The sequence below is a fragment of the Protopterus annectens genome, chromosome 2.part1, assembly GCF_019279795.1.
Source record: "Protopterus annectens isolate FY-2018-M chromosome 2.part1, PAN1.0, whole genome shotgun sequence".
Lineage (NCBI taxonomy): Eukaryota > Metazoa > Chordata > Ceratodontiformes > Protopteridae > Protopterus > Protopterus annectens.
This window is the reverse complement of record NC_056729.1, coordinates 1980741723-1980748232: the sequence shown is the minus strand read 5'-3', so window position 1 is coordinate 1980748232 and position 6510 is coordinate 1980741723.

Here is a 6510-nt window from a genome sequence, read left to right as displayed (position 1 = left end):
ATTATGTGAGAGATGCATCTATATCAAGAACCTAGAATCCAGGCTCTCTCACACACCAGTCAGTTCATTTGATACTAAGAAGGTTGTCAGCATGCACACCTCACCTCCTGCACCTACTAAACCACCAACACATAAACCTATAAATGCAGAGGTCCTTACCAGAAGTTTAACTAAACATCAGACAGACCTGCCAAACACAAACACAAGCATGATTGATATAATACATCCTCTGCAGAACATAGTATACATAATATATCACACACCAGTGTCTCATCAGTCAAGCACCTAAGGCATAACACAAAAACAAACATCTTAGTTATAGGCAACTCAGTTGTGAGACACACAGAAGTCCCTCTCATCAGGTTGGATAAGGAAATTCACAGTCAGTTGTATGTCAGGTGTCAGGATCCACCACATCACACACTCACTCAGGTCTCTCAACAAGCACTATTATGACTCCGTCATAGTCCATGGTGGTGTGAATGACTTGAGATGTACCTCACTGGACTATATGAAGAGAGACATGACTGAGCTCCCTGATTATGTGTCACAGGCAGGTATGTCCCTAGCCTTAAGGAGCATTTTACCTTCACCTAGGATAATACCTCAATACAAACAAAAAATGATTGACTTCAACAATTGGCTTAGTTTCTGGTGTCATTCAAAGGGGATCCAGTATCTGTCAGCCTGGGATGACATGGTCAACAGACCTTGATGCTTTGCCAGAGATGGTCTTCATCTGTCACCCCTGGGATTCTAGGGTTACTGGCTAATGTTGTTGCCACCCCCATAGTGCCTTTTTTATGCAATGTCACAAGAACAAAATTCCCGATGTAAAAATACCCTCTAAAAACAACCTCAAAGTTATGCTGCACTCACTGGAAGCAGTCCTTACCTTAGAAGATGCTGACATTTGTGCAGTCACTAAGACCTGCTTTAAGGCTGCTGAGAGCACCCCTGCTATACCAGGTTACATTTCCTTCCACACGTTTAGCCCACAAACTGCAGGTATGAGAACCAAGGGAGGTGGTGTATCAATATTCATTAAAGATAAATACACCTCTAGACTGGTTAAACAGCACGATTCCTTTGAATTACTTCAGGTGCAATTGACTGTAGGTAAGACCTCTCTTCAGGTCATTGTCAGCTATAGGACCCCCTCCATAAATCAGGACATCCACTCAGCCTACTTGGATCTACTTGAGTCAATTAAGATACAATCAAATACCCTGGTTTTGAGTGTCTTTAATTAACCATCCATTGACTGGTTAAATTATACATACTCTAAGTCATTTGCCAGAAGGTTGCTGGACTTTGTCAACTCCAGTGCCCTGGACCAGCTGGTTGACACACTCACAAGGGGCTCAAACATCCTGGATCTGGTGCTTCCCAACATGGGGTACCGTTGCACCACCCATAGTGTGTGGCCATCCCTGGTGAGATATGACCATAAATCAGTCTCACTAGAAGTAACTATAACACAATACCCCCCTTTAGCAAAAACTAGACTAAAAAACTTTACCAAGGCCAATTACAACTCTTACATGACAGCATAAATAGCTTCATTGACCCTCCCCCCACTGATAGAACAGACACCTGTGCTGAGTTTTACACCAATGCTTTATATGAGCACCTGTACAATTGTATTGATTCTGCTGTACCTGATAGAACCAAAGCAAGATCTTCAAGGAAAAACAAACCTGCCTGGTGGACAACTGCCATTAATAAACTATACAATAACAGAAAGAAATTGCTGTCTAAACGTAGGAAGGAAGTGTCTCAAAACTGGAAACACTCCCTCCTCAAGCTAAACAAGCAAATAAGACTCCTAGTGAAGTCCCCCAAAGCTAACTACAAACCCAAATTACCTTCCCTAAGGATAACCACAAGGCGTTCTTTAGTTACATCTGTAACCTCAAAGGTAAGGCCCAGATCTGCACTGAATTCATAGCTAATGGTACTGCATATACAGAACATATGGATATAGCAAACCTGCTGGCTGACAGATTCAGTAAAAACTTCACTCCCCTGTCCCGTCACATATACCCCAAAGCATCCTGGTTGGGAGGGTGGCCTAATGGTTAAGGTGTTTGCCTTAAAAACACAAGGTCCAGGGTTTGAGTCTCGCAAGGGATAATTGGCTAGGTTTAAAATGGCTCGCAAGGGCAGTTATCTTAGTACTAATCTATGAATCTATGAATCCTTAACACCTGTCCTCCACCTAGTATCTCCAAGGAGCAGGTCTTAAACGCTCTCTCCAAGGCTAAAAACACAGCCTCTATGAGACCTGACAACATCCCGGGTTGTGTTCTACACAGGTTAAAACAGGAATTAGCATCACCATTGTGCACACTTTTCAATCACAGCCTAAGCACTGGCGTCATCCCAGTGGAATGGAAAACAGCTACCGTCATCCCTTTTCACAAAGGGGGGTGCATCCATGGACCCTGAGAATTATAGACCCATTAACTTGACCAGCCTTATCTGCACGGCCATGGAATGAATCATCATGGACTTTAAAGAAACAGGAAATCTCCAAACACTTGACCCCACCCAGTTTAGCTTTGTCAAGGGGAGATCATGCCTGTTAAACTTGGTGAACTTCTTCAAGACAGTCGACAAAGCCCTAAACAAGAGCAAATCTGTACATATGGCCTACCTAGACTTAGCCAAGGCCTTTGACACAATCCCCCACTCAGGCATCATTGATAAACTCACCCTGCTGGATATCAGCTCATAAATTGTCAGGTGGGTTGCAAACTGCCTCCCTGATAGAACTCATACAGTTAAAATAGGGGACTCTACATCCTCTAGCAGACCTGTAACCAGTGTTGTTCCACCGAGATCAATTCTGAGACTCCTACTGTTTGGAATCTACTTCTCTGAAGTACAGGATAAAACTAAAGGACTGTGGATGACAAAGTTTGCTGATGACTGCAAAATGGGAGCAATCTTTAAAACCGATAGTGATGTCAACATCCTGCAAGAAGGTTTTACACAGACTAATGACTGGTGCCAAAGTCATGGTCTCAAACATAATGCAAAAAAATGCATTATCATCCCCTTTGGCAAGGGTGATGTTCCTGCAAATTGCCACATCAATAGCAATACCATACACACACAGTCAGTGTTGAGAGATCTTTGCACACAGGTTGACAGCAACTTAACTTCGATCACTATGTCTACACACTGGTAAGAGGAGCATTTTATATTGCTCATCTCATAAGTAAGGTCTTTGTCTACAGAAAAAAAGAGATCTAAACCCTTCTGTACTCTTCCTTCATTAGGCCAATAATAGAGTACAGTGCTCGCTTTGGTATGTTCCTTTCCAAACACCTGCAGCAACTGGAGAGACCACAAAGATTCTTTACAAAGAAAATTCAGGGTCTTCAAGATCTGTCTTATGTGGACAGACTGAAATCATTGTCACTTTTCTCTATGTCATACAGACTGTTCAGAGGCAACTTGTGCCTTGCATATAGAGCAATCTCTGACCCAGCTTTAATGGAAATCCTACACGTTCGCAAGTCAAATGGTACACGATCACTCGCTCAAAGGATCTTAGTCTGGTATGTCACATCAACAGAACTTGCTGGAGAGACAGATTTGTCTCACAAAAGTTGCCCCAGCTTTGGAACAAGCATCCTGTTCATGTTAAACAAAGCCCCTCGTTGACTCCATTTAAGTGTAATTTGGATGACTGGATGGGTAACCGGAAATTTACCCTGGGGGTTCCACCTGTGTTCCTCTTGGACAGGAGCAATAGGTGCTGATTTTAGTGTCTGCTTGAACCAGACACCCTTGAGAACATGGGTTGAACTTGGCTAGGTTTGTAAGGGCCCTGGGTCCATCAGCCTAGTAACCTCCTATGATCCTATGATCCTATGAAAATAAATACATAACATGTAATATACAAAAACAATAAAGTTGCCCAAGGCAGTGAAGGAAAAAACTGAAACCAACAAAAGGTAATATAAAAAATGTAGATATAAAATATAATGAGTCTACTTCTCTTGTTCGAAAATACACTTCTTCAAACAAGAGAAACCCGAGACCCACTTTAGCAAAAGTGCACATAATCAAAAGTGCACCTTCACAAAAATCAGTTTACTGAAGCAAAGTACAGTGTAGATAAGGAAATATACCTTTTCCCCTTTGTAGTGTTATCTCAGAGTTAGTATATATAAGTGGTGGGGGTGTGGGGGGCACAGCCCCTCACATGGGGGATTCAGAGGGGTTTGCCCCCGGTGAAAATGTGCTTCACTTTGCTGGACTGAACCTCCACTACTTATATATACTAACTAAAAGATTGCACTACAGTGGGGAAAAGGTATATTTCCTTATCCCCACTGTATCATTTTTCGGTAAACTGATTTTCGCGAAAGTGCACTTTCAGTTAAATGCATTTTTGCTAAAGTGGGTCTAGGGTTTCTCTTGTACGAAGAAATGTGTTTTCGAATAAGAGAGGTAGACCCAATATAATATATAATAATTTAAATAAAATTAAAATAAATTTATAAAAAATATAAATTATAAAATCATATAAATATAATATAATATAAAATATTACTTAAACAGGAGCAGTTTCTACAGAAAGAGTGTTTATGGTACCAGCTGGAGTAGCAGTGCATAGGAGAAATCGTAGAGTAATATAATGAAAGAGTCATATTTGCATACTGCACGTATGTAAAATAAAACTACTAATGTGGTAGGTGTACAGCTGATTATGATAGACTTATCAATCAGTTGTTTAGAGAAAAGTAACAAACCCAAGACTCTTTAAGGTGGTGTTGTAGAAGGAATTTGAATTGAGAATTTACGGTGAGCCACAGTGCTAGAGGGGTTTTATTCCAAAGATTTGTTATATCTGCAGGTTCATCTTTCCCATAGCACTATTCGTTTCTGATTCCTGCAAGGGAGCTGTCTGACTAGTGTAATTACATTAATGATTGCTCCTTCCTGTTCCAAGGTTGTATCTCCCCTTATGTCTACAGCTTTATGCTGCTTGGCTCATCACTTTTTTCTGTCTGCATTTGATTTCTGCTTGTCTAGCTTTGAATTAAGTCATTGAGTACATATTGCTTACACATTTATTTAGTTACTCAAGCTGGTTATTATCGATTGGTTGATTTTAATTCCACTACTTTTAAAATATATGTAATACTTATATTAAAGTATATGGGAATGTGTAACATTCTAGTTATATTTGCTCTGTTTATAAACTGAGTAAAAATTACTTTAAAATGTTAAGCCAGGTATCAGTACAATTCTGGACTAACCATGAATTTCATAAGAAAGTTACTATAATACTATACAGCTTGACAAAGACACAAACTGACATAATGGAGACCCTTGAGATCTACAACATGCACAGACATGATATTCCACAAATCATGAACCATGGGAAAGAGATATAACTTCTTGTAAAATACTGCTTCCTAGTATATGCCCTACACAGTTGTGAACTACATCCTTGTATACATCTAGATAAGGTTTTATGTTCATCAACCAAAAGTGAAGTACAATAACCAGTCCCCTAGCTATACTGTCACCTCAAATTGAGCATTTCATTTTTCTTGACAAAACACATCTTCACAATGCAAAGAAGAGAAAAAAAAGGTAATATATTTAATATTTTCACCAGTAGCTAATCTTTAATCATAATTGTGATCACCACACCATCACGCTTGTAGATTTTAAGACTGAGTCCATTTGAATATTTTAGACTTTCTTACAGTTCTGTCTCAAAAAGATTGATTGATTGATTGATTGATTGATTGATTGATTGATTGATTGACTGATTGATTGATTGATTGATCTGCATTTACTGGGAAAGTCCAAATGGGCATAGACCCCTTTTTCAATGGAGGCCCTAGGAGAAAAACCTCAACATGGCACCCTAAAAGAGTGGTATAGACCAACTACTCTACTGTGGTGTGCAGTATCCTCAAGATGGAGAACATAATGTTCACAGTGGCAGGGCTAGCCCTCAATGGTGTAAAATATGGCTGTAAGTGATATGGTCAAGTTGACTAATTTCACCAAATGGGCATGTGAATTTCCCAGTGATAAGTGAGATGAGGACCCAGCCAACTACAACCTATGCCATAGACCCATGTTGATGGTGGAAGGGATGTATGTGCTCCTATTGGCAGGTGTGTGCCAGCCATTGGGTCAATAAGCTACTGGATGGTGGGTGCCCAGTTGCCTGGGATAGCTCTGTTAATCAAAAGCTGGACGTAAAACCTGTCAAACATGAACTAAGAATTGTTACACTCAGTGTAGGTTCACTAAAAGGACAGAGCTTGGAAATGGATGACATGATGGTAAGGAGGAGCTTGAACAGTCTTTGTATCCAGGAGACAAGATAGAAGGGTAGTGGAGAAGAGTCAGTGGGCTTGGTATCTAGAGTCTATTACTCAGGAGGAGGACATGCCAGAAATGGTGTGGGAATTATAGTGAAGGAGAGGTTTTTGAAGCAGTGAGGATGTCATCAGAATTAGTGACAGA